This window comes from Sciurus carolinensis, chromosome 7 (genome assembly GCF_902686445.1).
Source record: "Sciurus carolinensis chromosome 7, mSciCar1.2, whole genome shotgun sequence".
NCBI classification, from domain to species: domain Eukaryota; kingdom Metazoa; phylum Chordata; class Mammalia; order Rodentia; family Sciuridae; genus Sciurus; species Sciurus carolinensis.
This window is the reverse complement of record NC_062219.1, coordinates 29,445,609-29,471,126: the sequence shown is the minus strand read 5'-3', so window position 1 is coordinate 29,471,126 and position 25,518 is coordinate 29,445,609. Positions and strand designations below refer to the sequence as shown.

The following is a 25,518-nucleotide window of genomic DNA, read 5'->3' as shown; positions in this document are numbered from 1 at the left end:
TGGATAAACCACAATTTCTCTATTCTGTTGAAAGACATTTCAGCTGTCCTTGGTTTTTGTCTATTATGAATAAACATTTTTTTGTTCGAGTATTTTTGTAAAGACACATTGCTCTTGAGTAAATAACTAGGGGTAGAATTGCTGGGTCATAGAGTAGGTAAATATTTACCTTTCTAAGAAGTTGCCAAGCTGTTTTCCAAAGTGGTTTTTCCATTTTGCATTTTCACCCACAATGTTAAAGAGTTTCAGTTGCTCCACATCCTTAACAGTTTGTTTAGTTTTTTCAAGTTTAGCCATCCTCATGGGTGTGTGGTGATACCTCATTGTGGTTTATATTTTCATTTCCATGATGAATAGTGTACCTATTGCCCATTTTTATATCCTCTTTGTTTTCTATTTTGTTCTGTTATTGAAGATTGAACCCAGGGCCTCATGTATACTAAGCAAGTATCCTGCCTTTGAGCTACATCCCCATCCTCCTTTTTTAAATTTTCTCTTGCTTTGATTTGGTTTGAGGTTTGTGTTTGTTTGTTTGTTTGTTTTTGGTACTGGGGATTGGACCCAGGGGTGCTTTACCACTGAGCCACATCACAGCCTTTTTAATTTTTTATTATGAGACAGGATCTGGCTAAGTCACCCAGGCTGGCCTTGAACTTGTAATCCTTCTTCCTTAGACTGATGATGTTAAGTGGCAGCAATCCTAAATCTCTGGGATTACAGTTGTGTATCACTGTGCCTGGCTGTATATCCTCTTTGTATAGCATGTTTTCTCAAGTCCTTTGTCCTTTTAGGGGGCTATCTGTAGTTAATTAATTAATTTTTTTTTTTTTACATAGTCTATATACAATTGCTGTGCCAGAAATTTCATTAAGAATGTTTTGTTTTCTCTGCTCATGGCTAAGGAGAAGTGTAATATAATGTTATGTAAAACAACTTCATGATATATTTATAATATATTTAATATAATTTATAATACATATTTTATGTAATTTATGATATTTTACAAAACACAAATGTATGTTTGATTAAAAACAAGTTTTTATTTGGTCTAGTTTATCAAAAAATAATTTAAAGTCAATTCTTTATGGATTATACACAAGAAATGTTTGCTTACCCCAAGACTGCAGAGCTGGTCTGTTTTCTTCTTTGTATTTTTCACTTTTACCTTTAGGAGTAAGATTCTGGGACTACTTTGTGTGTGTGTGTGTATGGTAAAATAATGCTACACTATGATTACTGCAGTTTTACAGCAAGTCCAAAAATCAAACAGTTCTTCAACATATTTTTTTACAAAACTGTTTTGGCTATCCTAGGTCCTTTGCTTTTCCATATACATTTCAGAATTTACATAGAATTTACTTCTTTATAAAAAGTCTGTTGGAATTTTTTTTTCAATCATTGTTTTTTCTGTGTTTCACTTTCTATAGTTTTTATTTTCCAATTTTCTTGGTCACTTACTGTTTTTCTTCTGCCATGTCCCATCTGCTGTTAAGTCTTACCCGATGCATTTTTAATGTGGGATTTTTTTTTTCAATTCTAAAAGTATCATTTGTTTGTCTTTTACAGTTTCCATTTTCCCACTAACATACATCATCTGTTCACTCATTATGTTGATCATTTTCTTTTGAACGTTTAAGCCTGTTACTAACAGTTGTTTTAAAAGCTTTGTCTGATACTTCCAAAATTATTGTTTCAGTTCTGCTCTATTGACTTTTTGTTTTCTTTGTGTGTGTGTGTGTTTTGGCTACAGGTTAAGTTTTTGACCTCCTTTGCCCATATAGGAAATTATTTCAGTGTGCAGGATATTATGAATCTTATTTATTGAGAGATTTTATTGTCTTCCTTTCAAATTGTTGAATTTGGTATGGCAGGAAGTTAATTTTCACTTATAAAGCAATTCATCCTTTCAAGGTTTGTTATTAAGCTTTTAGGGCAGGCAAGTGTAGTCCTTGCTATAGGATGAGAGTGACTTTTCTGCTAAAGTATGGTGATTTGGAGATCTTTACTGCATGCCAGAGTGTCCTAGAGTGCCCTCCACTCTCGCTGGCCACACTTTTTGCCACACCAGCCCTCTTCACCACTGCCACCTTCATTCTATGCACAGCTCCCTAACGGTTCTACACTGCTCTGCTTCACAGTCTTGCCCTGGACATGAGCTGGTTGGTTTTGATGAAAGTCTTCTATGGAACTTCATGCAGATCTCTGACGTGTCTTCTGTGAGGCTCCTACTTCTTCTCCCTGAGCACCTGCTCCAAAATACCAGACTCCTCACCTTCACAAGATCTCTGTGTACTGCTTGGGTTCCATTTCTCTGGGCCTAGACAGAGAACTGAAATGATCGGGAGCTCTTATCACATGATTCCCTTCTCTCCAGGACCACGGTTCTGTGCTGAGAGTCTTCTAACATCTGAAGTAGTTGCTTCAAATGTTTTGTGCAGTTTTTTAATCATTTATAACTGGATGAATCCTTTGTTACCATTTACTTCTTTGTGGCTAGGAGCAATACCATATCTTACCCATACCATATCTTATGAACCCAGAAATAAAATTAAAAGTCATATTAGACCACAGGGATTTTCTTCTTTCACATTTGGTGTCATCTCTGAAACCAGAATTCCAAATTTTGTTCATTTATCACTATTAGAATATGTGCAGCTCTGAAGTTGAGTCAGTGTCCAGAAAAGACAACATATACCCTGCTAAAGTAGTATGCTCCTATACAATAAAATTCCACACCAGGATGCAATTTATAGAGAAACCTTAAAAATATTTGTAATTTCAATTGTATTTATGGCAAATTTACTTTTTTTTTTACCCTAAACAAACAGTTCTCAACTATGAGTCATGGAGATGTCATAAAGATGTTTAAGGTAGAAATATAATATCGAAGGCATTTAAAGGCATTCTCTTTATGCTTGGGCATGGAATAAGTACAGATTCTCATTATGTTTGGAATACAGTATCTATGATGATAAAATGAATAAAATGTTCCCAATCAGATTATTCCTAAAAGTCTGCTACTATATTTTCGCAAGAGTATTGTTTTGTGTTATGCTTATTTCCTCTGCGATCTTATGGGAACTTTTAAAAGCAAAGTGCTTTGTGTATTCATTTCAAACACTCCCAGAATTATTATTCCTAACAGGAAGAAATATGAAGGTATCAAGATATCATAGCACATTTTCAGGTCAACAGAGCCTGGAAGCCATACTCCAGAGTAGATGTGTGTTCAGTGTGTAGAAAGAATCACAAATGTCTCCTCAAATAAAAGAACTCCCCTGGCTATAATGTGAGAGGAGAACAATCCAAGCCAATCTTTCCACTTGTGCTACTGGGCACCTCCTGTTTTTGAAAAGTCTTCAGTTTCAAGTGAAAAACAAGGGCAGCAAATAATGAATGTTTTGTTCATTTTGACCTAACAAGGGACCTTTCAGGAGTCTTACCTAAGGTTCCAGTTCTCTAGATGTTACAACTGCAGCTGTGTCATTATGACTTCATGAGCCTTACTGGGGGTGGGGGTGGGAAATATATATATATATATATTTTTTTTTTAATGATGTAATTTATACACTTCAACAGTCTTTCCCTTTCTATGGATCACTCCCTACCAACACACAAATTTATTTTTTCTCAACGTGACAGTGGTATATCCCTGCTCTGATTCCATGAGCCCCAATAGATTATTTATGTTATGTTCATTACAGAGGAAGTCTTTAGGCAACAAACTGTATATTGGTTTTCCTAATATTTCAGTATGCACTTTCGAGGCAGAAATGACTCTAAAAATGAAAGAGAGTTTAAGTTCTGACTTTGCCACTTATGAGTTAGATGACCTCAAGCAAATTATTTAAGTTTTCCATCACTCACATTATATATTAAATGCTTATTGAGATAGTACCTTCTTCACATAGGAGTTGTGGGTCATGAGAATAAAAAAGTGAATACAGGACAGAACTGTACTTGGCCTGAGCTAGTTGTAAGCACAAAATAAACTTTACCTGTTGTTATTACTACTTCTACTATTTACAAAGTTCTTTAAAATTAATTAGCTCATTAAGTCTTCATAATATACCTTTAAAATAAATACTGTGATTCCTGTTTAATAAATAAGAAAATCAAGCTTAAGTCTAAGTTTCTTACACTAAAGACTGCTTACATTTTTATCTCCATTTTCTTGGGTAACATGAAAGCATTCAGACTTTTTCGCCCATAAATTTTATTGGTGCATTACAATCATGCATAATAGTAGGATTGGATGTACATATACATAATATAACAGTCTAATTAAGCCAATATCATTTCCCAGTATTTCCCCTTTCCCTCCCATCCTCCCTCCTTCTGGTCCCTTTCTCTACTGTACTGATCTTCCCTCGATTTTCAAGAGATCCCCCTCCACCACTTTTCTTTTCCTTTTTCCTCTCTAGCTTCCACTTAAGAAAGGAAATATACAAGCTTTGACTTTCTCAGTTTGGCTTATCTTGCACATAATGTTCTCAAGTTTCATCCATTTTCTTGTGAACGACATAATTTCATTCTTCTTTTTGATTGAATAAAACTTCATTGTGTACATATACCACATTTTTTAATCCATTTATTCATTCATTGATGAACACCTGGCTGACTCGATGGTTCAGCTATTGTGGAATTTTCTCCCATTCTGTAGGCTCTTTCTTCATGCCCTTGTGTAGAAGCTCTTTAATTTGAAGCCATTCATTTACTTATTCTTGGTATTGTTTCCTAAGTTTTAGGAATTCTGTTGAATTCCTAAAGTCATTGCCTGTCTACATGTTGGAGTGTTGATCCTATGTTTTCTTTTAGGAGTTGTATGGTTTCTGGTCTAATTCCTAGGTCTTTAATCCATTTTGAGTTGACTTTTGTGCAATGTGGGAAATAAGGGTCTATTTTCATTCTTCTCCATTTGGATGCATTACCAGTATTCCCAGCATCATTTGTTAAAAAAGCTATCATTTCTCCAACAGGTTTTTGGCACTTTCTTCAAGGTTTGGATGACAATATATTGTCTTTGTGTCTTCTATTCTTTTTTATTGGTCTATATTTGTGTTTTTATGACAGTACCATGCAGTTTTGTTAATATAGCTCTGTAGTATAATTTGAAGTCAGATGTTGTGATACCTCCAGCATTGCTCTTTTGGCTTAGACTTGCTGGGTCTTTTATACTTCCAAATGAATTTTAGGAATCATTTTTCTGGTTCTATGAAGAATACCATTGGTATTTCCATGGGGATTGCATGGAATCTGTATATTGCTTTTGGTAATGTGCTCATTTTAACACTATTAATTATAACTATCTGTGAACATGGAAGATTTTACCATTTTCTTGTTTCTTCTATTTTCTTCAATGTTCTCTAGTTTTCATTATAGAGCTCGTTCAACTCCTTAGATATATCTGTAGGGAATTTTGGGGGTTCTTTCTTTGTTTTTTGAGGCTGCTGTGAATGGGATTGTTTTCCTAATTCCTTTCTCAGCAGATTCATTATTGGTGTGTAGGAAAGCTACTTGTATGTTGATTTTGTAATTTTCTACTTTGCTGAATTCGTTTATTAGCTCTAGCAGTCTTCCAATGAAACTTATTTGTTCTTCTAAGCGTAGGATCATATCATCTGCAAACAGTGATAATTTGACTTCTTTCTGTCCTATTTTAATACCTTTTGTTTCCTGCTCTTGCTAATTGCTCTGGCTAGAATTTATAGTACTATATTGACTAGGACTGGTGAGAGTGAACATCCTTGTCTTGTTCCAGATTTTAAAAGAAATGCTTTCAGGTTTCCCCATTAATGATGATGTTGACTTTGGGTTTGTCATATATAGCCTTTCATGATGTTGAGGTAGCTTCCTTTTATCCCCAGTTTTTCCAGTTTTTTTTTTTTATCATGAATGAGTGCTGAATTTTGTTAAAAGTTTTCTCTGCATCTATTGATATGACTATCATTTTTGTCCTTAATTCTATGTATGTGGTGAATTATACTCTGAGTTGCATGTGTTAAACTATCCTTGCATCCCTGGAATAAAATCAACTTGATTATGATATACAATCTTCTCAATATATTATTGAATAAAGTTTACTTATATTTTATTAAGAATTTTGCAACAAAATTCATCAGGAACACTGGTCTGTAGTTTTATTTCCTTGACGTGTTCTTATCTGATTTTGGTATGAACATTCAGACATTTCTATTGTTGACAATGAATCCTTCTAGCCCTACCTTGATCATCTTCTTATATTAAATATTAACTTCATAAGGGCTTTCTTAGTGTCATCCAAAAAATTCTTTGGTAAAAGAAAGCTCCAGCTTGTAATGCATTTCTACTAATAGAAACTATGCCTAGATCTGTTTGACATGCTTTCCAATTAAAACACATAATTCACTCATTATAAATTGAGAAGGTTAAAATATTTACCAACTTGACTGGGGCAAAGCAAGTCAGTTCCCTTCTAATCTCCTTTTTCCTTCTAAACACATGTATCCTAAATTTCTGACCCTCTTAACCTTTTGAGGAGTTATTTCTCTAATTCTAGTTTTCAGTTCCTAAGTGCAATGATTCCCTCCACCAATGTACACAATTTGCTTCTCAAATAGCTTACAGTTCCACCTCTCAAAAGACCAGTATGTCTCTAGGATTATTTTGTATTATTCATATAATAGACTCTTTGAACTTTTTTTTCCATTTCCACAGCAAGTCTCCACTAGACTAACAATGTTTCAAAAAGAGAGTCACCTAAAAATCAGTAATTATAGTTAACTTATCAACCCCTAGAAAAATAACCACAGCGTATAAAGTTCTTCTGGAATCCTTTTAAGTACCGATTTAGACTGAGTCTGTGATTTAGGTTACTTTCCACTTCTTTTAAGAGCTAAACACAACCTAGTAAAGAAAGGTCTTTGAAGTGTGAGCTGGTTGACCATTTCCTGCAGAGAGCATCCAATCCAGTCAAAACCTCTTGGAAATGCCTCCAGCTTCCTCAGCAAGTGCTGGGGATGACGTCACTGTGGGATTTCAACCGAACTTTGTGTTCTGATAAACAATGCGGTGTTGGATTTGCCACTGGTGAATTCCTTTTCTCTTGGGAAGTGCCAACTAGTTCCTTATTCATATTTAAACGTTGCTCGAAGAATAACAGAGAGTAAGACAGAAGGATCTAGGGAGTGGCCAGGTCTTGGGGAAAATACCTACTAAAGTCAGTTGTGATAGTTCTACTCCTCTTTAAGTCAAACAATGGGAAATAAGAGGTTTCTTGGAAAATAAGCTATTTCTATCTTTCCATCACCTGTCTCCAGTTTCAATGTTCATCCTCACAGGTTGCAGATTGTGTGTTGAAGGCATAGGTTATCTTGACCTTAATGCTTTTCTTCCATGAATAGCCTATTCAGGAGGTTGCAGGGTGCAATGTAGTAAAAGTCTCTCCAGAGGCAACAATAAAAGAAGTCAACAGGCAGTTTTGCAAGCTTTACCCCAAGTAAAAGCCAAGAGAACACTGCTTGTCACCAAAACCTGGGGCAGGGGTTTACAGAACGAGCACATGAAAATTCCCTGCCTATTAAACTGTTCCCATTGTATGTTCCCCTGTCTTAGCAGTTTCATAGCATATTGCACCTCATCATGGGACATTCTGAGGGTCTTGCCTTGCTCTTTTTAGTTTTCCAAGGAGAACTACTTCCATAATTATTTACAGAAAACAATTTTCCTTTTCTTCAAGAAACAAATCTGACTGGTTAGTGAAGATAAATAAAACACGTCTCATCATTTTATTCTAATGCCTTCAAAACAGTTAAACCAGGTTCCAAAGAAACATACTAATTGGGTAGGTTGTGAGTGTTTCAGAATTAAGGGGGATATTATTGAACTCTAAATAATTATAGATTGATCGTCTTACTAATCTGTTCTGCATATTTCTTCCTACTACCAAAAAAATTTTTTTAATTTCAAATCTTCCTTAGACTCTCATTCCTAACTCTGATTTCAATATTCTTCTCACTCCTTCCCTTTCCAAAAGCATCCCCAAAGCAAAAATAAATAAAATTTACTAATGAGACAGAATAAACAGTTTAGAGCTTTCTCCGTCCTAGAAGTCAATAAACCTCAGTACTCACTATACTCTCCACTATAGTTTGGAAAAAGAAAATCTCGCATCCGAATTTTAACTAACATTGGCCACATAACTCTCATGTCCATTTGCTCTTCTGCAACCTGCCACTCTCAAGATCACTTAGTCTTTATTTCCCCAGATATCACTCCGGGAAAATGCAAGATAAAACACGAGTCCGGAGTGCTGTTTCGTATAGACTGGTAAGATGCACCTGTGCCCCAAGTGGCAGAGGAAACAGGGAATAATTTCAAATTGCAAGGTTTTCCAGTGAAACTTCTTGGCTCTTATAAAACCAGGTCACAGCTGCCTGGTTTCCTAATTTGGTTTGAGGTACTGTGAATTCCCAAGGGTATGAGTCACTCTCTTATTCATATGTAAGGACAGGAACCATTCCAGGACCAAAATCGGTCTGAGTTTATTTGTGATTTTAAATGCCCTCTACCACCCCACCCCACTATACAGATGGTCTAGAGTTAATCTTCTAATTATTCAGCATATTGGATAGAAAGTATAGGGCAGCTTTCATCTTTTGAGGTTTGGGACTTCTTTATTGGGAATACCCACTGAGCTGATATTTCCAAGGATTTTTTTTTTTTTTTTTCTGTTTAGGAAGTTTAACTGAGATGGATATCTATCATAAATCAATGAACACAAAAGCAATCACAGAGAAAATGAAAGTAGTAAAATGAATTATAAACTATCTTAATAACAGTTTAAGTCGAGTCGTATAATAGCATTATTGTACATTACTCTTGTTACCTATTAAACTCACAAGAACATCATAAATACCTTGCTTTATATGATTTGATGAGGCAGAAAGACCTTCCCTGATGGTCATTAAATTAAGATGCAGTATGATTTTACAATTTGTTCCATCTTAGAATTTGGCTGTGTTCTATCTCTCTGTGATTTCCCAGAGCCAACCACTTCAGGGTGTTTGGGTCTCTGCCAACGGCCATGCCACAGATGCTTTTAATAAAAGGAGGTAAACACCTTCTGGAAAATCTCCTTGCTTTAGTAGAACTTTCAAGAGATAGCAATCCTATTTTATTGGTGTTTGTTTAGAGAAAGAAAGAAAGAGAGGAAGGGAGAAGGGGAGGAAGGGAAAGGAACTAAGTACCAATACAATCTAAGTTTTCTGCTTTGTGTCCCTTCTTTTGTCACACAAAACAGAATATTTCTCAATAAATGTCATAGGGAAAACTGACAATTTAGAAAAAAAATATGTTATACCAGTCTTAGATATAATCTAAAAATGTAGATAATAACTATTTGTATTAAGAACCATACAAAACAGAAGGAGATGTTGTTGGATGCATGTGATGGTCATAGGGAAAAAGGTGGAGTTTGTAGGTGTAAACATCATGGATTAGAGAACAAATATCAGATTTGACAACACAAAAAATATAGAAGTTACACATAGAAATTTTATAAAATTTGAAACACAAATGACAAACTTAATAAAATGCCTGAAAATGGAGCAATGAATCAACATCCTTAATAATCAAAAAAATCTTATGAATCATCTATTACTAACTGCACAGTAGAAAAATCACAAGTCATATGATTAGAAATGCATGGTGAAGTGATGGACATGAATATATATTACACTTTATTAATAATCTAAGAAAGCTAAAGCAATAGTAATAAATATATTTTTGGTTATCAAGAGGTTAGCAGATATTTTTAATAATAGCCATACAAAAGTTCACAGGTAACCTTATTCAATTCTAGTTGAAACTAGAATAAATTTTGGCAATGTTTTTAATAGTAATTATTAAGAAAAATTTTGTTATTATCCTTGTATTTAGTAATTCCAGTTGTAAAAACATCTCCTAAATGTCAAAAAAGTTAAAATATATTCATCACAATTCTCTTTATCATCTAAAAAATTGGAAACAAAGGTTGTTACAGAGAAGCAAATATATGTAGGAGAACTTTTATCAAAATAATTTAATGGTATGAGAAAGCTCTTGAGCTATCATAAGTGCAATATCTTAGATACACTAAACCAAACACATGAAATGCATACATTCACTCAACAAATTAATTAAACATTTTGCACATGACAGACATTGTTCTTAGTGTATTATATGTACTTAATCTCTTTTAATACATACAAAAATCCTACGAGGTAGGTGCTAGTTGTATCCTCATTTTAAATATGGTAGAACTAAAGCACTTACTTAGGATCATCCAGTAATTGTTAGAACAAACAAGGCTGCAGACCTCCCACAATTTACAAATTTAGAGAGGATTAATCAGTGAACTAACAAAAGAAGCATAAAATCATAGCCGCGATAGTGACCAATAAAGTTGAAGTTCAATCTGGAGGGGTTGAAGGAATACTAGCTTCCAGGGACTATACTCCTACCATTTAACAAAGGTTGGCGTTAACTGAGAAGACAAGAAAATAGTATCCCAGATTGAAGGAACAGCATGTGGAAAAACTCAGATGGAGGCAGGTACAGCATTCCATGGAACTGAAGGTGCTATGATGAAGCAGGAAGAGAATACACAAGGAATATGAAGAGTCAACCCTCCAGCCTAACACATGGTACAGGGATGCCCTGTTCAGAGGGGAGCAATCTGAGTACCAGAAGCAGGGGTACTTGTTTGAAGTCATACCATGCACTTCAGGATAATCTGAAATCAAACTCAGATCTGCTGGTAGCAGTACCAAAATTGTTCCACCATAATAGGTTTGCTCAGAACAGTGAATTTCATACTTTTTGAGTGGCAGAATCTTATGCAAAATTTCCAAAAAATGAAAGAGATCCAAGTATTGGAGTAGCATAAAGATAGCTTTTTAATGTCAAAGTAGAATGTTTACAAAGTCAATCAGTGAGAAGCATATGAAAATATGAGAAAAATTTATTATACTTATCTGACAGCAGAAGTGATTAGGTTGAGTGGGTAGGTTGGTTTTTAGCACATCAACAAACAGAGGCTGTTTTAATAGCAGAAAAATTGAGTCTGAGTGATCGATGATATTTGTAGTTTTATATCAAATTCAGCATACAATATTTCTCTGTATTTTGTTCTTTTATGTAACAAGGAAAATTCTGTTTCATATAAAAAGGTAGCTTCAGCAAATGGTAACCATTTTAATAGTTTGTATAGCAATCTCAAGATATTATTGGAATTAAACTGAATCAAAAGCTGAAAGAAAATAAGTAGAAAGTCTTATATTTAAAAAATAAATAATTAAAAATATCTAACAAATATTATATGTCTTAATTGCCATGAGTTCAATTTGGAAAGAGTCAATAACAGGTCCTGAGCCAGTTTAGATCTTCAATGACTTGGGGGGATTATTATCTTGTGACATTGTGAGATGTTTAAATGGCATTTTGAACCTTTCAGATGACAAATAAGGGGATATATCATTTTCCTCACTTGAGATTTCAGTCAAATTTATTTCATAGTGTCATTTTGCAATGTTAAACATGACTATAAGGCAATCTTGCAAGGTCAAATTGGGCTCAATTAGTTTACTACCCAAAAAATCAGTGAGGCATGCTAACCAATGAAACCAATTTTTTCAGAGGTATTTCACCAGAGGAAACGCAATAAAAAAGAGTACCTTGCCACAAAACATCCACAGAATTCAGCATGAAAAAAAAAAAAAATCCTGGAACTAATAGTGGGGGTATTATTAAAATTTCTAAAAACAAATAATAACCAAAATATTCTCTGCAATTTAAAGATAATGGTTTAACAACATTTACAGTTAGAATGATCCAATCTAGTCTGTATCTTTGGTTCATCGCCACTGCATATGGGGAGGACACTTTGTAAATGAGGGTCTTATAACATGCTTCAGGGAAAGGTCAGAAAATCTTTCCCGTATCGTATGACCTTCTTCAAGGAAGAAAGGTCAGAGACAACTTCCTGCTTCAGCTGTTTTCTGAAATGCCAAGAGGCCATATTTGGAGGGTTGCATATCCCAAATCCCATCAAGACCAACCTAATCATTCCTGTAATTTTTAATAAATGACAAATATTTAATTAATTTTCTTCATGTTTTCCTGCATGAACCTACTGAACAGAGAAGGAAAATCAGCAGTAGTGACTCCCTAAATGTTGATGTTACGAAGTTTACTTAGTATTATCTTTGAACTAATTTACCACTTTCACTGAATTCACAATCTTAGATTATTCTCTGGGTTATGACACCGTGGTTCTAATTGTTTTTTCAATAGCAGCCTATTCACCTAAAGTACTTGTTAGCACACAGCTTAATGAGCTTTTTCTGGAGAAAAAAATGTATTTCTTCCTCACAAACAGCATAATACTTTTCTCATTGTTGCAACTTTTTTTCTGTAGCACCTATGTCAAATTAACCTGAATGTCTTATTTTTATGCTACTATGTTTTGTTTTAAAATAATGAATTTGGCAGAAAGAATAGAGCTACCTTGCAAAAATTTCACAGCCTAAAATGCTATGAAGATTTGGGTGATTTTTATCACTCTAAAAAGTTCGTACTATGACTCATAACACCCAAAGCAATTTTCTAATGACTTTCCGGAAGATTCTTTTGCATGTTGCTTTCCTTCTGCTCACTGTTGGTGTGGTGAACAATGGTGAAAGAACCTACTGGTGCCAATATATCAACTCCTCACTTCATCCGTAAGCTCTTGTCCAATCCATTGTCAAATTATCTCTCCAAGTTTCTAGTTTCAAAACATGACCTATTTCTAATTTGAGTCCTGTCACATTGCATTTTTAAAAATTTTAAGCACAGCAATTAATTAAAGAGTATTTAAAACTCATGAGTAAACTCATGAGAAATATAAAACAAGACAAAAATCACCTAATACTTCATGGGGAAGTTCAGTCTGTAAATATGCCATCCAAATATGGTTTGTGAGCCCATGAAATGTAGGTAGGTAGTCCAAAGTGATATTTGCTATAAAAACCCCAGATGTCACACTTAGAACATAAAATAATAAAATGTCTCAGCATTAATTTCATGTTGAAACATTTTAGATATCTTATGTTAAAGGAAATATACTATTAAATTTAATTTTTTTCTTTGTTGAGTCTTTTTCCTTTTTATAATATGCTAATAGAAATTTTTGAATTATATTTGTGACATGTATTATATTTCTGGTGGACAGTAGTATCTCTGATATATCAATATTCAGTCACTTAGCCATGCCAAGGGTATGTGTTGGGTAAATGTGCCTGAATTCATAAGGCATTTAATTGAGTGAGGTACAGAGAAGTTGCAGTAATGTGCTTCTGTGTTAATTTTATATTAGCAGGCACACATAGGCCTACAGAACTATAATTGTTCCAGTTCAGGGCACATCGTCAGGAGTTCAACAAGAAGACCAGAAATGGCAGGTGTTCTTTTCCTGACCTACAAGTAGCTCTCTTGTGACCCATGTTCAATCAAAAAAATCAAAAAATTTTAAAGACCATTTATTTGTGAATGGTATTTTTATTTCATTCTTTTACATACTTAAGATAGTTTGAGATGTTAGTCAGATGAGCACCCTACCTGAGAACACATCTGAAAATCCATATGGTTCTATAAAACTTGTCTGAAAATTTCTGCTTCTAGGACAATCTTCACACATGCTGATCTTTGATATATTAGTCAAACATATTTATCTGTCTGACTTTAGCTTTGTCCCCTCCCTCTTTGATTTAGATTAGTGGTTCTTGGACTGTTATGTGCATGAGTGACATGGATCACTTTTTATGAATGCAGATCACTTTCCTTCCACCAGAGACTGTATTCATAGATGTATATAGAAACTAGGAAGTTGTTTAATCAGGAACTTATATTGTGACTATTTAAATATGAATACCCCAATGATCTTTTTGTCCTTCTGGGGATTCCAAACCCTGTTGCTCCTTGGCATTCAACTTCTACCAATGACTGAAAATTGAACTGCCAAGGAAACAAATTCCTATTTGCAAGAGGTAAGCTACTAGCAAGATGTTTGTTTTTTGTTTGTTGAAATAGTGAATTGAATATCAATTGAGTATTTTTTTAATGCACTGACAGATGAGCCTTCATAGGGCTGTGAAATACCACATAAAACACAGAAAATGTAATCCAAAACCAATATTTTGCTATCATTTTACTGTATTAGATTATATCCAGATGGAAAGACTGGTTTTATTTAGGCGTTTCTTAACTTTAGTGGTTTGTGTGTCCATTAATTTTAGTTAGAGTGTATTTTTGATAAGTTTCTGTCTTGGTAAGGTAGATTGAGTCTTCAGTTCTGGACCACATCTCTAGCCTACAATCTGGAATACAGTGAAATTAGGAGTCACATTTTATTTTTAAACAATTCTTTTCAGAACATTTATCAAAGTGCAACAGGCCTTATGATCCAAGAGATTGATTAGGTTTATCTGTACTCATCTTGAGAGGAAAAATTCAGTTGACAATCATATTTTGACTATTTTTCTGAAGTATTAAAACTGGCCAGATCAATAATGTTTTACAGAGTTATTGAGAAATTCTCTTTATATAAAAGATACATGAATTCTGCAAATTAATCTTGGCACTATAATATAATGTTCAAATTCATTTTCCTAACTAATTTTGATCATTTTTCCTGAATGAAGAATTATTCTTTTTAAAAATTTTTTATTCATTCTAATTAGTTATACATGACAGCAGAATGCATTTTGACACATCATACACAAATGGAGTATCACTTCTCATTCGCCTGGTGGTACATGATGTAGAGTTACACAGATCAGGTAATCATATATGCATATAGGGTAATAATGTCTGATTAATTCTATTATTGTTCCTACCCCTATACCCCCTCCCATCCTTTCACTACCCTAATCCAAAATACCTTTCTTCTCACCCCTCTCACCGTATTGTGAATTAGCATCTGCATATCAGAGAAAACATTCAGCCTTTGGTTCTCTGGGATTGGCTTATTTCACTTAGCATAATATTCTCCAGTTCTGTCCATTTACCAACAAATGCCATAATTTCATTCTTCCTCAAGGCTGAGTAATATTCCACTTTGTATATACCACACTTTCCTTATTCATTCATCTCTTGAAGGGCACCTAGGTTGGTTCCGTAGCTTAACTATTGTGAATTGAGCTGCTATAGACACTGAGTGACTGTGTTACTTTAGTATACTAGGTTTATACTTCTAGTATAAACCTAGAAGTGGGATAGCTGGGTCAAATGGTGGTTCCATTCCAAGCTTTCTGAGGAATCTCCATACTGCTTTCCATAGTGATTGCACCAATTTGCAATGTATGAGTGTACCTTTTCCCTCACATCCTTCCCAACGTTTATTGTTGCTTGTATTCTTGAAGATTGCCACTGAATGAAGAATTATTCTTTTAAAAAGAATCAGAAGATGTAGTCATTTAATGACTTATTTCTTGGGGAACAACATCCTTCTAGACCAAATTCTTATATGCTTGATTTGCCTTGTTTGTGCCAAGTCAAATGAGACAAGAGTTGTTGGAATGGATTCAAATAATTGGAGAGATTTAAGAACCGCATACCATAAAAAAATCTTCCTAAGTTACGGAGGTGGACCTGGGACTCAGATTTCCTACTTTTCTGAAACTGGGAGTAGTATGAAAGTCTACTCTTTGCTCATTTCTAGACTGTGCTCAATAGAAAAATCACTAAGCAAAACCCAAGTAATTTAGGACCAAAAGGAATTTAGAAACATCTAGTCCAAGTATCTCATCTTGCCAATGATGAAGTGGAAGTTCACAAAGGCTAAGGAATTTGCTCAAGGTCAGAGCTGACTCTAGAACCCAGATCTCCTCCCTCTTAGTAAACAGGTTCCCCTTTGTCAGCATTTCCCAAGGTAAGATCAAAGAACACCTGCATTAGTGTCACCAGGGGTGCTGCTCAGATTTTCAACTCCCTGGGTCCCGTTCTTTTCCTCTCTTACTGTAGAGCCCAGGAGCATCCATTTTAACAAACGCTCACCAGAGTTAGAGAATAATGCACCTCACATTTCACATTTTTAAAGAAAAATATATGAAGTTATTTTTATATCAAAAATATGTAAAACAGACAATATGATGGAAACTTGGAAAGCTTATCCAAATTAAGAGAGACTAATTAAGTGAGTCTTCTTGAGGCAAGGGAGGTGAACCAACAAAATGGGCAATCATCATACATTACTAAGGTTAGATGAAGTAAGAATTCATTTTGGTAAATACATAGAAGTGGAAGTTACTAAGTCATGTGTGTGTGTATGTGTGTGTAATCAGTGGAACTTAGGAATCATTCTGGGAACTGAGAAAAAAACAAAATTTCATGGAAAGTGATTCTCGTAGGAAAATAGTACCCATGTAACTGCCAAGTTATTATGCTACTAGAAGCTTTGGAATTTTACAGGTGTATGTCATTGATAATGAAATTTAAAAACACAATAGCAAAAGCTAATGCATGTGTGTTGTTTCTATTTTCCAGCAATTTAATTCAAAATTACTTGTGTTATCTCCATTTGATCCAAAGAGAAGAAAAACTTCCAAATCTTAGAAAGCTTAAAATCTAAATAAGGTAATAAACCCTAACTTAAAATTATTGCTTATATGGCAGAGAATGAAGATCATAGAAAGATGCAAACTAGCATGAGATTTGGTGAAGGGAGAGTTATGTAGCTGATAGGGCACAGGAATAGGGAACGGGGCAGGGGAGATAGACTAGGAAGGTGGCCTTTTTGCTGGATGTAGTGAGCAGATGGAATTTAGTTGCATTCAATGATTTGTTAATTTTGGTCACTTAAAAAGGCCATTTTCACTGCTTAATGTTGATTTTGAGTTTTACATTTCAGTCATTCTAAATGAACTCTCCTCAATAGAAAATATATCATTTTCTCGATTGAAGTTTCTTTTTCACAAATTTCTTAAGTCCTTTGGATTGAGACTAAGCAAGAAGACAAAGGTTAGCTCATGATAAAGATATAAAATTGAGATGGTATTTATAAACATAAAAAATTTGCAAACAATTAGACCTAACATTTTGGTCTATAATACAAAATGTTTAAATTGCTCTTATAGTTTTTAACTATCTGTTCAGTCAGAGATATTAACATCCCCAAACACAGTAATGTATGCTGATCAGAGAAAGAATTTAGTATTGATACTTTTGATGTTGAGATTTTTTATTCTAATGAATCTAAACTTCAAAATACCAACAGATCACATGTCTATATTTACATGATAAGCAGAGGTCCAAGATACAGATAATCCTCCTACACTGCATGCTGCTCTTTTCCACTGATACTTTTTGATGCTACTTACAAATAGTTAAGTATGCAATACATCTGGCTTACATTACTATCAGTTCCAAATGTCTGTTTTCTAGCCAGACAAAAATTTTGGTATCAAAAAAGTGTCAAAGGTCTTTATTGTTTGTTTGTTGTTTTGAATCTAGATTTCCTAATTCTGTAGACACTAAACCTCTATGTTGATTACTCTTAGATTAATAAGTAGACTTTTGTGGGTATTCCTTTTTGTTTTAATAGTATCACATGTCATTCTATCCCTGACTGTTCCTTCCTTCATTCAACAAACACTTATTAAGAACATATTAGTTATTAGACCCTTGGAAAGGCACAAAGAAAATAACTGAAGATAAATAAGTTAGAGTCTCTCCCTGACCTTTATATAGTCAACCTTCCATATCCATGGATTCTGAATCCAACTGTGGAGATATTTCTTTAAAAAATGATGTCTATATTGAACATGCATGGACTTTTACAGTATAATGATGAATTAGGTAGATTTACATTGTATTAGGTATTATAAATAATCTAGAGAAGATTTAAAGCATATGGTATGCTACTGTCATGTACACCTAGGAAAAAACTGATTAAAAAGTTAAAAAAATAAAGTATATGGTATGATATACATAGGTTATATGTAAATACTATACCATTTTATATAAGGAATTGAGCATCCACAAATTTTCATAGCCACAGGGATCCTGGAACCAATCCCCTATGAATACTGAGGGAGGACTGTACTAGCAAAATATGTCAGTGTGATTGATGCTTCAATAGATGGGTGGGTGACTAAGGGTGCTTGGAAGAGGTTCCTAACAGAAATGTAAAGGTTCAAGAAGGCCTTCAGGGGGACCAGGTGATGTCACAGCTGTAACCTGAAGGATGGATAAGGAGGAGCTCCTCAGTGAGAATGCAGAGGCACAGAGGCGAGGCAGAAGAGTGGGCATTGGAGAGTGAATCAGTAAACCCAAAGCAGCGTGCAAATGGAGACCGAGAGGCAGAAGTGAGGGACCTGGCGTGCCCAAGTAGGAATTAGGTAATTCTCCAGGCAGAGTAGGCACTGAAGGTTTTGGAGCAGGGGAGTGACCAACTCAGATGGTCACTCTGGATACTATGTGACAATTAGAATGGAGTGGATCCAAAGTTCAGAACAAGTGTGCTGTGAGAACTGAGGTACTGGCAGGAGATCAGGGAAAACTAGATGGACTCAGGAAAGAGAAGCAAATGAACTTGAAGGCAAAACTGCTTTGAGGCTGAAGAGATTAGGGGTGATAGGCAGCGAGAAAAGGGGAGAGATCAAGTGAGACACCTAGAATTTTGACTTGTGCAACTGATCTAGAAAAAATAATCATCATAAGAGTTATAGAAATTATTTTTTTATTTATCTCCATATATCTTAAAAGTGCATGCATGACCAAGACTATGATATGCTTATTTTATTACACAATAACAAGATTTCTGGGGCTACTTGTAGTTACATGTGCAACTGAAAGTATGTGCAATATTTCATTTTTAAGAGTATCATTTGCCAGAGCCCTTTAACATTATTTTGATCATCAAAATAGTTTCCTTATGAGGAAGCATTCTTGTCAATGCACCTAACCACACATTTGAATCATCAGTTGTTACTAAGTTGATATTTTATCTTCCTTAAAATTTGCCTTATAGTAAAGATTTTACACTGAAGATTATGAAAGATGTTCATTTTCCTTTTTAGCAGTTTAAAGCCACATGCAGGTCTAAAATTTTTTAAAAAGACTAACAATTATTTCCCATAATGAACATATATGCCCAATGAGTAGTTAACTTTAAAGATACCAAAAACAGGTCTGGCTTTTAGAAATGTATTTTGGAGCCAATTTCATAATTTTGTGCTTTTTATTCATTTCAGCTAAATGCTCTGTTTTTAAAAATATCCTTTGATAACCTGATATAGACACTAGCATAAGAAGTACTGATGACCTGTTTTTATAGATAACATTAAGAATGTTATCCAATATCAAGATCATTCATTTTGAAGACAGAAAACAAAATTACTCCGTGGTTTAGATAAAGCAGTAACAAAGGACTCTGAAAGAATGTCAGCATCCATAAAATTACAGATATGAATGGTGACAGGCCAAGGAAGCAACTGAGTATTACTTCCTGATTCCAAATGTTTAATATTTTCATTTATGATAAATGAATAACAGAGATCACAATTTTTCCTGGAATAATAACAAGATGTATGATGGGAAGCATTATAAGGGAACATCTCCTCTCTGAATACCTTGAAAATAAACAGGAGATTTTAACATGAAGAGCATAACACCACCAGGATCTCAGTACTGTGCACTGCACACTGCTTTTTGAAGCATTTTGAGGTTTTAATTGAAGACTTTAGGCTAGGTTTATTACCCTTTGCAGCGTACATGTGTGCAGGTATGTTTGTATGGGCAATGCTGAGTTATGTACAAAAAAAATGGAAGAGAGAAATGTATATCAGAAAGAGAGATGTGGAAATCTTTGTGAAATAAGGCAGGGTAGAGGTAAGATTTAAATGGATGCTTGTTAAGTATTTTCTATTGGAATACACAGAAACTCAGATATACACACTAGTATAGACCCTATTCTGGGCAGAGTAGGATATATAAATAAATTAGACCTGGATTCAGACCTTAAGGATTTCGTGGTCTAATGGATAAAGTTTTAAAAAGTGAAGTTGAAAGTGGCTAAAATAACTACAGGAAATTCAGGAAAGGAGAAGATCAACTTAGGCTCAAGCAAACAAACAAACAAAAATCTGGAAAGCCTCAAAAAGGATCACATCTCAATGGGACCTTGTATAAAAGAGATTATTTGAACATGTGGGAAGAGGAAGATAGACATTGAATTTTCAAAAGTAGAGAACAAGAGAGATAAATACATACATACATACATACATCATACATACATATTGTATTCACACAGTCATACTATTGAGCCAGGATCTTTCCTGATAATATCTAAGCCTAATGACAACCCTGAAAGGAAGACAGTTTTCATCACATATTAGAGATGAGGAAGCAAGCTCAGAAGGTTTCCTGAGGTCACATGATTGGTCTGTGCCATACACAGGCTGCCAGACTCCAAAGCCCAAGCTTTCTGTCTGCCTCCAGTTATACTTCTCAAAGATTTGGAGACACAAATTTGTAGGGCAAACAAAGGGAACAGCAAAGAGTCACTTTGTTTGGAGGGCAAACAGTTTGATGCCTAGAGTGAAGAGTGTTTCTTTCTTTGCTGATGAACCGATGAAGACAGCATGTAAGGGTTTAACAGTCATAGATGGCAAGTATTGTGCACTTCCTGTATACTGGGCACTGTGCTAAGAAACACATGTGTGCTATCCCATTTAATCTACAAACAACTCTGTATTGTCTCATATATTTAGGTGAGGAAACAGAGACTTAGAAGAAAAGAATAAGCCAATTTCCAAGGTCAAAGGGTCAGAAGATGGTAGAGCTGAGATTCAAACTGTTGTTAAACTCCAGACAAAAGCCTGGACATTTAACCACTAAACTACAGTGTACTAGAAAATGGTTACATGATGTGTACGTGTATTTTGCGTGCAAAATTGCATACTTACAGTGATCTCCAGAAATGCTTATGCCAACATGTGTGAATTTCATGTGAGTTCTTATACTGATGATCACATTCCTTGGCATGTGATATTTTTTTCATTCAGTCATGCACTTAAGAGCATTTTCTAGGTATCTGCTTTCTGCCAAATATTCTGTAGATATCACTGTTCAGAGCTGAAACACAGCCCCTGTGCTTAAATAGCTCATTTTCCCTAATTTAAGACTAGTAAATTAATAAAATGGAATTTTTTGTGCATTACTTTATTTCTAAGGCTATTACCATGTTCAGTTTTGTTCTTGCTTTGTTAAGAATGCAGGGAGAAAAGAGTTTTAAGTCATTAGGTTAAAAAGTGTCAGTAAACAAAAATTTGCTAAATAAAATATATAAAATGGGCTGGGGATGTGACTCAGTATTTAAGCACCCCTGAGTTCAATCCCCAGTACCCAAAACAAGACAAAACAAAACAAAAAACTACCGGACAGTTAAAAAAGCTGCTGGTTTAAAAAATATGTTCTTAAAATTCTTGATTTCAGGGGAAAATTATCTTTCAAAACTCTAATTTTTAATTGATAATAATTATTAATTGATGAATGTATCTCATATCGCAAGGTCAGTTTCGCAGGCAGACTTACTGGAAAGCTGGTCAAGTATGAATTTCATTGAAACTTTCCAAGACTCTACTCTGAATTTTGTGCCCATTCATTTAAAGAGTCTTCTCTCTTCTTCATTTATAATTTTAAAATCCCAAAAGATCCAACTCACCGCTGGTCAGTCTTAAGAACTTAAAGATACCTCCAAGATTTGGGATTGATTATCAGTGAACAAATAATTAAGTGCTTTCTCTTTCCTATGTCTGTTGATGCTCATCTCTCTGTGTTTATAATTTAGTTACCTCACTAAGTGCTTTTGTAAGAGCATGAATAGTAATAAAAATTAAACTTCAAATCAATGATCATCTCTACTTTTATAAGAGGGTCTTGAAGCAATGAAGTGACTAGAATAAAAACTACAAACTGTCAACACAGAATCTACTACCACAAGTAATCCCCACTGATAGTCATAAAATTTTTCTTCTCAGATATTTGAAACACTTTGCTAATTTTATTCATATGCCTATCTATGCGAATGAGATAGAATATAGGTATGACCTCCATTTTCCTGGTATGGACTCAAACAAAACAAAAACCTACCTGACAGTTAAAAATAACTGCTGGTTTAAAAAATATGTACTTAAAATTCTTGCATTTCACGGAAAATTATCTTTCAAAACTCTAATATTGAGAGAAATCCTCACCTTCAGTTTGGACTCAAGTATTCATATTAGACACACTGCACAACTCCACATGACAAGTTCCTGGTGGAATAATGGCATCAAATTTGAGCTTACTTAATTTCAAGTATAACCCTCTTACCTTTTTACTCATCTCTTAAGAGTTTGACCATCTCAAACAGATTTTTAACTTGACTGCCATACAATAATGAGCAGGTTGGGTCTATATTTGTCCCAAATCATTCATTTATTCTTTCCATCAAGCAATATTTATTGAAAATTTATGGTGTGATGGACATTGATCCAGATGCTGGGGAATAAAGAGAAAACTCTTCATTTACGAAAGCAGGGAGACCCAAGAGGAGGTATCTTTCAAATATAGCACTTATTGAAATATATCATGGGGTTTAATGAGTTATATCAAAGTAGAATATAAACTATTAGCAAAATGTCCACTATTTTATCTTCACTTTCAGTTTATAAAATCTGCCAGTCATTTCTCCAGGATATTGCATTTTTCCCAGCTCCGGTGTGGGGTTGCCATTGATAATTTACAGAAATCTCCATTCTAAAGCCAAATCTGTGTCTCAGAGCTGTCCATATGGAAATGGTCAACACGATTTGACCAGTAATAGTTTTTTGATTGTCTATGGGAACATCTGGATCTTTGACCTCACAAGTAGTTATACAACAGGCCCTTATCCCTGTGGAAAAGTGTTTGTTCCTTTGTGGCTCAGAGGCCCTGTGTTTGCATGTTGGGCTTGATGTTCTGGAAGTCATTTTCTCTAGCACTGGGGTTATTTAATTCCAAGGACTGGTTTGAATTTCTTTTAAAGCTATAAGTGTATAGGATTACATTTAATTGTTGGTTTATGTACAGGAGCATTGCTTCGCTGAGCTACGAGGAGCACATTATAATACTCCTTTGTCCTGAGTAAATATTCATTCAGTTGCAGGCTGGATCAAGTCCCATGAATCTCTGAATCATGATGTCTTTACAGAGATTCGGAGCTATTGTTATTACCTATTAAGCTTTTGCTGTCTGCAGGGTCTTATAAAGTAGCTTGAAAATTGCAGTGTAAATCAGGAAAACCAAAGTCTAAAGCTTGGACTTTTTAACCAGATGGCTGGAGCTTAGCAGTTTTGAGTACATATTTGTTGGCAACACAACGGGTAAGACAGAAAAGCTGGTTCCAAGTGCTCACCGCCTCAGTGTTCCCCGGTCGGCATTACTGCTTTATAGTGTGTGGGGATGGTCGGACAGGAATGTAGAGTTCCGTTCTTGTTCAGATCTCCCTCTGAAGGTGACAGTTGAGCAAGGGAATGACTTTCTCTCTCTCCCAGAGTTTCTGTGGAGGAGATGCCCTTCAATGGGTTAGGGAAGGACTTCTGCTCCAGAATCCTACTTCCTCCATCTGCTAGGTTCCAAGGACTTAATCATCCTTTTCAGTGCATCCTCAACCTTAACCCTATGCATGATTCAGAAGGTCAAGGTCTTCTTAATCTATCCATGCTAGGTTTGAAAATTTGACATGTTGCATTCTCATTTCTGTGATCTATTCCTTGTAAAATTCATATGGATTATACTAAATGTAAAGAAATATGCTTGTGAACACCCTGTTTGAGGTAACAAGGAGTAAATAGTTCTGGTGGTATGCTTAACTTTGCTGATTGTCACAAATATAAGCATTAGGAATAATAAGGATGATGTCAGTAAACTTAATAATAAGGCAGTGCCCCTCTTGGCAGAAACCTTTTCCTACCTAAGGGTATGTCAAGAGTGATGAGGAGCAACCTGGGCCGGCAAACATGGCTTCAGTACAGCAATTCGAGCTCAAAAACTTTCTGACATGTTTGGCATCTCTACTGCCTGGAACATATGACCTGCAGTGACTTTGTTGAGATCCATAGCCTACAGAATCTGAGCCTGAGTCCAGTAACTAAATGGAATCCTACAGGACCCTTCATGACCTGGCCTCTGCCACCCTCCCCAGCTTCAAGTCTCTCCACTCCCTGAGTCCACCCCTTATCTGAATCCCATCCCCCATCACCATTCTAAACCCCCTTCTTTTTCTCAATCACCTATAGACTTTTGTACCTACGGTTTGTGGCACCCAGAATAAATGCCTTCACAACTTATCTAGTGCTTCAACATCCATTGAGGATTTGCTTAATATTAGTTCATCTCTCCTTTGTCCAAACAGAATACATTATTCAGAAACCTTTTCATGCCTACCAGGATGTGGCCAGTTTGTGTGATCACCTGTGAGGAACCCCTTTCCCAAGTCCACTTCTGTTCTTCCCCCTTCCTCAACACCAAGGGGAAGGATGCATTAGGAAGAGTTACCATCTCCTTCCTGCCCACTGACTTCTGTTCTCTGGACCTTTGACTTTGTGGGTTACCCTGTGAATGACCAGGCAGAGACTTTTTTCTCCCCTTAATGCCCTATGACTCACATGGAAGAACTGTGCTTTCTATCTTGTACAGAGGATCACCAAATGGCCAGTTCCTACTTTTGTCCCCTTCCTTCCGCAAAACCACATACATACCAGGCCACATTATGGGTTTTAGAGTACACAAGACGCTTTCATATATATTGCATTATTTGGTAGAGGAGTGAACATTGTTATTCCCTCAGTTCTATAATGAAATTCAAAAAGATAAAATGTGCCAATGATTGCACAACTGTAAGAGACAGGTTTGGGATTTGAACCTCAATATGCTGAGTTCTTTCTGTTATGTGCACCAATCTGTCCCCTTTCTATACTACTTCCTGTTTTCTCCAACACTAAGGGTCTATACGGACTTCACCTTTCATAACTCACTGTAATATCAGTTAAATGTTTATGGCTTTAGTTATTTGCTTTCACGGAAGTAGCTATCTTTCTCTCTGAAAAGTAGCTCTAGCTAGTTGTCAACCCTTGGGACTCTGAAATGATAAATAAAAGATGAAATTGTATTGCAAAATTCTCACACAGTTTTTGTAGTATTTATCCAGATCTGTGGCATATGTATTTATATATATTATAGAAGAATTCTCAGAGCCCATTCCAGAAGTCTTATCAATGTGCCTGGACCCAGTGCCTACCCAGTTTCTATAACTGGGTGTACTGGAAAGAGAACTTAGATAAAGTCCATGCCAGCCATCTTCATGAGTACATTTTTAGCTGGAATCGTGCTTGCCAGAGGCAATAGTCATTGTTTTGCACAGTGAAAAATGCAGTTTTTGATGTGCATCTCAATGTGTGCAATGGAAGTCAAGACTGACACAGCAACTAGACTTGCCTG

At 35.2% G+C, this 25,518-nt stretch overlaps 1 protein-coding gene across 1 annotated transcript in view; it reads left to right on the top strand.

The window, feature by feature from the left end:
- The window catches only part of Pde7b (phosphodiesterase 7B), a 297,370-nt gene that overhangs the window by 61,595 nt on the left and 210,257 nt on the right, over nt 1-25,518 (top strand). The window lies entirely within an intron of this gene.